This window comes from Triturus cristatus, chromosome 7 (genome assembly GCF_964204655.1).
Source record: "Triturus cristatus chromosome 7, aTriCri1.1, whole genome shotgun sequence".
NCBI classification, from domain to species: domain Eukaryota; kingdom Metazoa; phylum Chordata; class Amphibia; order Caudata; family Salamandridae; genus Triturus; species Triturus cristatus.
Window position 1 is genome coordinate 11,005,343 of NC_140590.1, and position 11,348 is coordinate 11,016,690.

Below are 11,348 nucleotides of genomic sequence, written 5' to 3' on the forward strand. Positions count from 1 at the left end.
TCTGTAGAGGTTGGCCACAGGAGCCTCTGCGTGCACTAGTGCCGCTGCTTCACAAGGGCTCAGTGAAGCCAGCTCTGTAGAGGTGGGTCACAGGAGCCTCTGTGGGCACTAGTGCCGCTGCTTTACAAGGGATCAGTGAAGCCAGCTCTGTAGAGGTGGGTCACAGGAGCCTCTGCGTGCACTAGTGCCGCTGCTTCACAAGGGCTCAGTGAAGCCAGCTCTGTAGAGGTGGGCCACAGGAGCCTCTGCGTGCACTAGTGCCGCTGCTTCACAATTGCTCAGTGAAGCCAGCTCTGTAGAGGTGGGCCACAGGAGCCCCTGCGGGCACTAGTGCCGCTGCTTCACAAGGGCTCAGTGAAGCCAGCTCTGTAGAGGTGGGCCACAGGAGCCCCTGCGGGCACTAGTGCCGCTGCTTCACAGTGGCTCAGAGAAGCCAGCTCTGTAGAGGTGGGTCACAGGAGCCTCTGTGTGCACTAGTGCCGCTGCTTCACAATTGCTCCGAGAAGCCAGCTCTGTAGAGGTGGGCCACAGGTCGACAGAACTCTTCTGTTCCTTGGTCATACGGTATTTGCCGGGATCTTGACGCAATCTTTCTTGAAGTGAGTAAAATAAAACCAGGAGGTTTCTGATGTTACAGCAGAGAGTCCAAGGGCCTGAATTAGATCTCAGCATATGGGTACCGCCGTCACTACGGTGACAGATAACCCGTCCGCTGAAATATAAATCCCATAGGATATTGTCAGATTTGAATTGCGGCAGACAGGCTCTCCGTCACCGTTGTTACGCAGTAACAGGCCCCAAGTGGTAAGAACGTCAGTGGTGGGTTCTTTCGATTTACTCTCATGTTCTCTGTTTCTTCCCTCGATAGGACCGGTCTCTTCCCAAGGATGGCGTCCATTTTGATGCAAGTCCTCCTCGTTGACGCACTCCTTCGACTAGGCTGGACTCCTCCATCCTGGCGCTCTGGGGGCTTCCTGTGCCCTACCCGAGAGGGAGCGGGTTCCGAGCCGGTTCAGGACCCTACCTGTGGATTATTCTTCGAAAACTTATGTCACTTGCTATTTTAATTTTTTTTATTTTCAACAAAGCCACCAAAAAGGTTGGTACAAGACCAACTCATAGACGTTGATCGCAAATATATTTTTATCAAAGAAGAAGAATTTGGGATCAAATAGGTGGATTCCTGAAGCGCCCAGTGGAAGACGTCTCCTCCTAGGAGGCGACAGCCCCAGGCTCGAGCTCCCTCCTCGACAAAGACTATGACAGTATTTTCTGTAGGCCAGCATGCCCATATGAAGTTCAAAGGTCAACCCCTTTTTATCGCCTGACAGCCAAGTGGTCCTAATGTAGGGCAACTCTTTGTTCCATTGGTTTCCATCTGTTTTTATGTTTACACTACTGTTAGTTTGTTGAGACCAGGTTCTCTCTCATGGCTCTGGTGTGGGTCGTGGTCCCCGTTTGCTGGCGGCAGGGGTCGCGGGGCCGCGGTGTGTATATACTCTGTACCATTGACTCTATTTTTACTGTTCACTGTGTAGGTCATTACACTGGTTTCATGTATATGTGATTAGAATAATACCTGGGCTTGGGTCAAGCTAGGACTTAGGGACACGTTGGATGGGAAGGTTACTAGGTGGGCGTGAGTTGGGTCTCGGCGGATGGGTTTATCCGTTCCAACGGTGACGGATATTCGGCCCGCTGAAAAATAAGTTCCATTATATCCTATGGGATTCATATTTCGGCAGACGGGATATCCGTCTCTGTTATGATGGAGTAACCAGTCCGCTGAGATCTAAATGCGGCCCCAGGTGTCTTCGCCTGGTTTCTGCACTTCACGAAAAGCCCCAGAGTTGGAGGAAGGTGGGGGAAATGCTTGAGGCTTCGAGGCACCAGGCTCACTCTTGGGCGGGATGGGGCATAATGAATGATGGCAGAGGTCACCATTAGGATACAGATGGAGTTACTGCATCATTTGTCATTCGCTCACGGAAGGTACGTCCAGCTTGTGGCCGTGCCCGCTCGATCCAGACCCAGAGCAGATTTACTGGATGTCGTCGTGCAGTAAATATACACAACACGAGTCCAAAATAAGTGCATTTACTCATTCTGAGATTCTCCTGAAAATATGTCATGGATCCAACCCTGGGCCTCCTTTGGACCCCCTTATATCCCCCCTTATATCAACTAAATCTGCGAAATTGCTGTTTTTTATCAGAAATTTGTGAAATTTGAATGAAAATGTAGTGAAATTACGAATTTGTAGTGAAATGTCATGTCACTTTTTTCTGAGTGCACTTCGTGTAAAGGAAGTCTTGGGAGATACCAGCAAGAGGCTGGCGTGAGCACATCCTGGTGTCAGCGAAACGTTTCGTGTGCGAACCGGGGTCCCACTGCTATATCGCTAGACTGGCTTTGCGGAGGTGTGCACTCGGGTCAAAAAGTTACACAAAATAACCTAACGTCCTAACACATTTTGCGGATTTGTCCAGAGTGGGTAAACTTTGGGCCATATGTATCAAGATGAAATGCGATCGAAAACGCTGAAATTCGCAGAATTTCAGCGTTTGCGATCGCAATTTGGCCTAGTGCTATGTATGAAAGCACAACTGTCTCACAAATTAAGGAATCACAAAGGGCCATATGTAGGAAGCCAAATTGCGATCGCAAATGCTGAAATTCGCAGAATTTCAGCGTTTGCGATCGCATTTTGGGCAGTGTGCTTTGTAGCACACAAAAACCCACACGCAAAATAAGGAATTGCAAAATTTGCGATTCCTTATTTTGCGAATGCATTTAGGGAATCCCAAATTGCGATTCCTTAAATGCAATGTAGGAAGCACCCAAGTTGTGCGATTTTGGCTTAAGGAATCGCAAATTACCACCAACTTCAGGTTGGTGGTAATTTCCGATTTCTTTGAAAAATGCACTTTTTTGAATTTTTCAAAGTGCCATGTGGCGCACATACATACCCTTAGCACATGTATGTGCGCCACATGTGCACACATGTTTATTTCAGGGGTGCAAAAGGGTGTCCTATTGACACCCTTGCAACCTTGAAATTGCATTCTCAATTTGCGATTCTCTAATTGAGAATCGCAAATTGAGAATATCTTTCTATTCATTCCTATGGGCCTTCTAGCCCATAGGAATGAATGGCAAGGTATTCCTTATTTGCGAATCTCAATTTGCGATTCGCAAATAAGGAATAGTTGGGATTCGCAAAATATTTTGCTAATCCTACCTACATTGCATTTTGCCATTCTCTAATTGCGATTCCCTAAAATATCGCAATTTGAGAATCGCAAAACACGTTTTACCTACATATGGCCCAAAATTCCTTATTTTTCGAATGCATTTAAGGAATCGCAAATTGTGATTCCTTAAATGCAATGTAAGAAGCACTCAAGTTGTGCGAATATGACATAAGGAATTGCAAATTACCACCAACTACAGGTTGGTGGTAATTTGTTATTTCTTTCAAAAATGCACATTTTTGCATTTTTCAAAGTGGCATGTGGCGCACACACATGCCCTTAGAGCATGTATGTGCGCCACATGTGCACCCATGCTCATTTCAGGGGTGCAACAGGGTGTCCTTTTGACACCCTGGCACACTTGAAATTGCATTCTCAATTTGCGATTCTCTAATTGGGAATCGCAAATTGAGAATGTCTTCCCATTCATTCCTATGGGCCTCTAGGCCCATAGGAATGAATGGGGAGGTATTCCTTAATTGCGAATTGCAATTAAGGAATATGTAGGATTTGCAAAATGTATTGCAAATCCTACATACATCGCGTTTTGCGATTCCCAAATAGCGTTTCTCAAAAATTCGCTATTTGAGAATCGCAGAACCTGGCATTGATACATACTTTGGCTCAGGCCTGGGCACCGCATCCTGTGCCTCTCCGTTTGTGCCCTGAAGAAGACTCCCACGGCAGGGGTTTGGACGCTTGTTCTACGTTTCTGTGGTTAGTTGTGAACAGGTTTACAAGTTTTTAATACTCTAGATATGATTTACAAAAGGAATGTCTCACAATGTATGTCTGGCCTGTGGAGTTGAAAGATGCCTCCTACACGTGTGCAAAAAAAGCGAAACTGTAACCAATGGTGTGACCTGTCCTACAATAGCCCTAAAAAGTAATTAAATGACTTTGATAACTTTGTGAGCACGACCGTTACTCTGCATGGCTGCGGGGGTTGGAGGGCCACACTGTGACCTTGGGCGGATGGGAGACGCGAGCCACTTTTGATGGAATCTCCGGTGCCTGAAGAGGACACGTGGGGGGGGGGGGGGGGATCCTCTTCACCCACGCTAAGCTTTGTGCGTGGGTCTGCAAAGAAGCAGTGGTATCAGAGGTGGGGGCTAGTTGGGCACTGCCCTGGGGGTGCCCACTTGGCCGTGTCCCACTCCAGCTGCACCTGGGGCAGCCGTCTTGTCGAAGGTACCCGGAGCAGGCATGGGGGGGGCACCCACTGTGGGGTGCGTGGGGGCATGGGTCGTCAGGGCTTGTGGAGTGGCACTGCCCTGTTCGTGCCCACTCCAGCTGCGCCTGTCCAAGGTAGCAGGGGCAGGCAAGGGGGACTCCGCCCGCTGTGGGGTCCGGGAGGGGGGAGGGGCATGAGTGGCGAGGGCTTGGTGGTGGCAGTGCCCTGGTCGTGCCCACTTCGCCTTGTTGAAGGTACCAGGAGCATGCCAGTGTGCACCGCCCACTGTGGGGGGACGCTGGGGTAGCATGGGTGGGCAGGGCTCCGGGTGGCAGGCGGCCAAGTGAGGTGGGCGCTGGGAATCTTTCTTTCTTGTTTGTGTGGTTTTCTGGCTTGGATCCGGTGCCAGGCATTCTATCTCTATGTGTAACCCGTGATCTCGTGACTGTGTGTGTGTGTGTGGGGGGGGGGGAGCTGTTGTTGAGGGTGAAGATCAGAGCCGGGCGGGGGCATAGCCAGGCGCACTCAGGAATGCGGGAGTTGTGTGTAGAGAGCGGCAGCTGATGGGGAAACACCAGGTGTGTGATAATCCGTCCCTGTCTGGGCCCCGCGCCTCTGTAGGAGCCTCGAACATTGGTGTCGGCTTCACTCACTCCACGAGCCTCGAACACCAGTGTAAGCCCCCTCACTCCCCATACACGAGCCTCGAACACCAGCTTAACACCCTCACTCCCCATACACGAGCCTCAAACGCCAGCCTATGATCCTTTCTCCTCTGCACGAGCCTCGAACATCAGTGTCAGCCCCCTCACTCCTCTGCACGAGCCTCGAACATCAGGGTCAGCCTCCCTCACTCCTCTGCACGAGCCTCGAACATCAGTGTCAGCCTCCCTCACTCCTCTGCACGAGCCTCGAACACCAGCTTAACACCCTCACTCCTCTGCATGAGCCTCGAATATCAGTGTCAGCCCTCTCACTCCTCTGCAAGAGCCTCGAACACCAGTTTATCCTCCCTCACTCCCCTACACCAGTGTCAGCCCCCCTCACTCCTCTGCACGAGCCTCGAACATCAGTGTCAGTCCCCCTCACTCCCCTGCACCAGCCTGGGACACCGGTCTAACACCCTCACTCCTCTGCACGAGCCTCGAACATCAATGTAAGCCCCACACTCCCCATACACGAGCCTCGAACACCAGCTTACACCAGCACTCCTCTGCACGAGCCTCTAACACCAGCTTACACCAGCACTCCTCTGAACGAGCCTCGAACACAAGTGTAAGCCCCCTCACTCCCCAGCGACGAGCCTCGAACACCAGTTACATCCTCACTCCTCTGCAAGAAGCCTCAAACACCAGAGTAAGCCCCCTCACTCCTCATCCACGAGCCTCGAAAACCACTCTCAGCCCCTCGCTCTCCATACACGAGGCTCGAACACCAGCCTAGCTCCATCACTCCTCTTCCCGAGCCTCGAACACCAGTCTAAGCACCTCACTCCCCATTCACGAGCCTCGACATCAGTTTAGCCCTCCAACTTCTCTTCACTGGCCTCGAACACCGTGTTAACCTCTCACTCCTCTGCACGAGGCTCGAACACCAGCTTAACTCCCTCACTCCCCATACATGAGCCTCGAACACCAGCCTAGGCCCCTCACTTCCCCATACACGAGCCTCGAACACCAGTGTCAGCCCCCCTCACTCCCCATACACGAGCCTCAAACACCCGTGTTAGCCTTCTCTCTCCTCTGCACGAGCCTCGAACACCAGCTAAGCCCTTTCTCCTCTGCATGAGCCTCAAACACTAGTGTTAGCCCTCTACCTCCTCTTCAAGCGCCCCAAACACCAGCCCAGACCCATCACTTTAAGCATGAGCCTAAGACCACAGCTTAGCCCCTCACTTCCTGCTCGAGGATTTCCACTCTGCTGTATGACCCTAAAACTCCAACCGAACCCACTCACTCCCGTACAGGAGCCTCGAACACCAGCTCAGTCCCCCTCACTCCTCGAACACTGTCCTAGCCCCTCCCTCCACTTCTCGAGCCTCGAACATCAGTGTCAGCCCTCTACCTCCTCTTTACAAGCCTCGAACATCAGCTTAGCCCCTCACTCATCTGCACCAGCTTCAAACATCCGCCGATCCCACTCCACCCCCTCTCTGTATACATAGCAGATGTTCCACCCGATACCGTAGTGCTCTGTTGACTCTCTTGCACATGTGGCTGTTTTCTTCAGGCCCTGCAGATTCTAGAACCTCGTCTTGGTGCCTGTACCTGCTCCCTGTTCTACCTGTAGAAGATCTGCCTCTCTTGTATGTGTAAGTTTAAACTTCAGGCCCTGCGGGCGCCAGCGTCAGCGTCTTTGTGCCCACTTCCAGCCTTTACACTTGTAGAAGTGGACCTCAGCAAGGCCTACCAGTGCTACGGGTTCGCCCTTCTCTGCACAAACGTCCTCAGACCAGAAAAAAGAAGTTGGCACAGAAGCTGAAATAGTAAAATGATATGTTATTAACCTCATGAGGTGGAACTACATTCACACAACACCCTTCGGTAGTGTATGAAGTAGCACAAGTAGTAGGAGAAGCATACATAGGAGAGTTATATACATAAATGGTCATGCAAAGAATGCACAGTCAACAGTAAAGGAGGAGCCAGCAGTTGTTGACTTTGGTAAAAACAACCTGACAGTTACAGACTAGAGCAGGTGCATGGGCAGCTACAGACTGTTCTGCACATGTGCAGAGTAGCAGAGGCTAAGTATAGCCAGTTCTTTGAGCAAAGCACAAGGGCAAGCAACAGTGAAGAAGGAAAAAGCACATGGTTGACAAAATGGCTGCCGGAAACAAGATGGCTTCAGCTAAATGCTAACAGCGATCTCTGCCAAATTTCCAGAGACGACCCTTTTAGCGTTAGCTGAAGACATCTATAATCTAGAAGAGTCTAGGTATACATCATGTATGTCGATTCTCATCATTTCATCAATCTCATTATCTAGTACACGCTGGGCTTTAATTTGCCTAACATCACGTCTAGTAGGTGTACAAGCAGTGATACAGATGGAGCAAAGCATTGGACCACATTGTATACATAGGCAGCATGTCAGTAGAATTGCAAGTAATATGCACAGCACTGTTAATGGTTTCCAGCTCCAGGTAGAGACCAATGTCCAAAACCAACTGGCCAAAGTCCATATGCCAGTATCAGGGTGAATCTCAGCAGCTATTCTGTGTAGCTTGGATATTGCATAAAAAACTGAAGGGTCCTGATCTGGAATGTACACGCAACAACTACTTGCTATGATGCGACATGCACCACCTCGATCAGCCAGAACCACATCCAGGAACATACGGTTTTGGAGCTCCACAATCCTCGCAATCTGTAGTTCCTCTGTGATGTTTCCAAGTGCCATAGCTGTCTGGTTGGTCACAGCTTCCACGGCACGAGTTAATCATCTGATTTTCCTGCTGTTCAAGGCAGCACCAACAAAAAAGAACAGCCCCAAATTAAAGTCAACATATTGCTGCAGTGCGGTGTCAGTCTGATCCATCTCATCATTACTTATTGTTCTTTTGTATCTGTTCTTACAAATGTCATTAAACAGTTGATAGTCCTTGTGATATGATGCAGGTGCTAGAAACACAGGAGGTAGGAAAAAGGATACGTAACAGACTCCAGACCATCCAACGGGTAGATGGTAGTATCCCTTGTTTCCGCAAATAGAGTATGTATTATGTGAAGACGAAAAACTGCTGTTATTGGTACCATCAATAGTCAAAACCTGAGTACATTTGCTTCTTCCCACTGGAATTTTCCCCACACTACTCACACATAAATCTGCTCGGGCTCTAGTGACCGCTATAACAAATGATCCATTATCCTTAGCAGTTTGAGTATTTGGGTAAATATAATGTGCAGAAGCATTTCCTTGTCGGTACTCCTCCATCTCCCATTTAGTCCCTTTAGCTTGCAGATCACCTTCTTCATCAGGATTACATGCTTTATTGAGGCAGTCGTTTAATCTCCCTACACTCATATCAGTAATATTAGCCACTTGAGAAGCCAAAAGAAGTGCAAACCAGGCTTGACAAGAGCCGTTGTGGGAAAAGGGAAGAGCAATGAAAGGTGTTCCTCCGTTTTTCTGATGAGCTGGCATCATTCCACACACCCAACAGTCAGTAATTGTTAGAAGGTGGTTCTGACACTATGGGCAGCCCGGATTTTTCGCTTTTTGAGCACCTAAATGTTGAGCTTTTACTGTGGGGGAGCCCCATAAGTTGGGACTCACCCACAGTGAACTCAGGATGTAAGAGACTGCATGGGGATTTTACTGGTGTTCCCCTGGCTTGACCAGGTCACTGCGCAGCAGCTGGAGTAAGGGACACCGGGCTGGTTACATGCAGACACGTGTGTACATGGAATAGGCTTTATAGGCTGGAAAGAAGCATGCCAGGGAAAGTCAGTGTGTTTTACTGTGTTTTCACTTCATTATTCCCCTAAGGGATTGTGGAGCCAGGGGCTAGATTAACTTCAATTAGGCCTACAGATTCCAGACACGCATTTAAGTCCAATGTAGCAAATGTGAAAAGAAGTATTCTGCACAGTCCAAAGTCATATTTGTACTGCTTTTGGGTCATCCAGGACTGTCATATTTCTCTGAGCCAGCCATGACCAGACCCAGGCTGAGGGCTGACCTCAGCTGGATGGATTGATAACCTTTCTTCCACAAGCGAGGGCCTCCTCTCCACGAAGAGAAGATGGGTGGGGCTGCAGGCCAATCCATCAACCGCTGTCGCTGGGTGCCAGGCACCAGGCTGCACCAAGGAGGGAAGGCAGCTTGGGGGGAAGGTGCTTCCGAGACATGTGGCAGAAACCCTGGACGATGCCATTTTGAATAAGCTCAGAGGCTGGACAAGAAGGAGGGAGCAGGGGCAGGGACGTGATGTGTCGCTGTTTGATAGGACCAACAGAGACTTCCTGCCAGCCCCCTACTCAACATTTAAAAAGTGCTTGCACAGGAAGAGAAGCTCTCTCTGGGGTGTGGTCTGCTGAGGGTGAAGGTGCTGGAGCCTGGCGCAATGGGCAGTTGGAAGGAGAGACCCCCTGACTGCCCCCAGGACCCTATCAGCACCAGAAGAAGAGCCCAGGACTGGTTTTTACAGAAGCAGGGGCCTCTGCGCAGGGAGAGAGGCCCAAAAGGCTGGCGCAGGGAGCCAGTGAAGACAGCACACTGCTGAATCTACCCTCTCAGAGACTGAGAGGGCAGAGGAGAGTGTTCCCAGTGGCAGGGGCTGCTAAAGAGGAGCATGAAGCGCCCATATTGCCTTGCCAGGTATTTGGAAATCTGCCGTTTTGGTGCTTTGTGGCCCCCAGAGGAGGGGGGTCACCCTCACGTGTGAAAAGGGGTGCAGGGGAGCTGCAGGAGCACCGCAGTCTCCCCCAGCATAAAGAAGAACAGTCCACCCCTAAGTTTCACGGGGCATCTGAAAGAATAACCCCTCAAGGGCTCAGCCAGCCTTTAACACCTTCTAGGCTGGAACTTATGTTCTACAGCTGAGGGTGTACTATGAAGTGCATCATGGAGTGAAGGGCTGAGTTGGGGATGTCTGGAGAAGAGCATCCCCTGGAGGTGAAGTGGTGTAATTGCACCGAAATGCATTTACTAGTGGTTATTTCTTTTTAGGTGGACTGAAAGTCACATGTGTAAAGTGAAGTACCTGTCTAAGGTGATGTTAAGCTAAATAGAGTTATGTTGTTGGACCTTCCTGCTAGGGGGTCTGGCTGTATTTACGTAATCCCATGCTTTTACCTGTGATTCCTTTTAAAGTGAAGAGGCACCCTGCAGGAGAAGTGTAGTTGCCAGGAGTACTTCTTTTGAAGGGACTGTAAGTCACATGTGTAAGGAGATGTCATAAGCCAAGTGGGGTTATGTTGCCAGACAGTCTTGCTAGGGTGTCTGGCTGTATATCCGTAATCCTGTGATTTCATCTGTGATGCCCTTAGGGGCTGTAATTGCAATGCATTCAAATGATCAACCAAGGTGATGAGTACTGTCATTCTAAAGTGTGCGTAAACATGGATTCTTGCTGCTGCGCTTAGGTGAAGACCCCAGACTGCTAGCCCTAAGATATAGAGGTGCATACTTTATGGTCAGTAGGAGATGCTCAGTCAGGGTCATGTGTCACCAAGGCAGATTTACCCCTTTTTAATGCTTGTTGAGGTAATGGGGTGGGTCGCCACTGGGATGGTGCCAGTGCGCAGGGCCCTCGCTCCAGGTTATGTTCAACTAACTGCATTGGGGGCAAGTTGATGTGCATACATGGGAGTGGTGGTACTAGACCCCACCCCCCCTGCGGGAGGGGTGGAGATGTTATGCAATGTCACAAAGTAATTCCAACAGCTTCTGTATATTTGTAAATTGTTGCATAGTATTGAGTGGTGTGTGTGTTTAATAAATGCACTCTTACTTTTATAAAGCAAAGTACAGACTGGACAATCACTTATTAAGTGTTATTTTTGTGCACCTGCAAATGGCGATTACTAGCCCACACCACCTCCCTTGAGTAAGCCTCAGACTGCTCTGCAACGCTACCTTCTGAGAGTCAGGCACTACAATTGGGTGTTTGGTTCCCAGTGAAGGACAAATGTAGTCATGTTATTTGTGCAGGCCTCACAGATGCTGCCTCGTTTTCCAACAGTAATGTTCGTAGCATTGTGCGTGTGGTGCAACATCTGAATGAACGTGTTGTACAGATGAGACTGTCTATGTTTTTGCTCATGATAAGGAAGAAATAGTGGTGTTCAATGGGTGTTGGAGTAGTGACAGTCAGTATTTTGTCGAGCAGGAGCCACTTCCTCTACAACCCAAGTTATCACTGCCACAGTGATCAAAGTGACCGTGAACCCAACAACACACATAATCCTCTTGTC

The 11,348-nt window shown here is 49.6% G+C and overlaps 1 protein-coding gene across 3 annotated transcripts in view; it reads left to right on the forward strand.

The window, feature by feature from the left end:
- The window catches only part of BCAM (basal cell adhesion molecule (Lutheran blood group)), a 444,431-nt gene extending 440,265 nt beyond the window's left edge, over positions 1-4,166 (forward strand). For all 3 annotated transcript variants that reach the window (XM_085615482.1, XM_085615483.1, XM_085615484.1), the window contains one exon: positions 869-4,166. The gene's annotated coding sequence lies outside the window, so the exon portion shown is untranslated. The remainder of the gene's footprint in view (positions 1-868) is intronic.
- Positions 4,167-11,348: the final 7,182 nt, after the last annotated feature.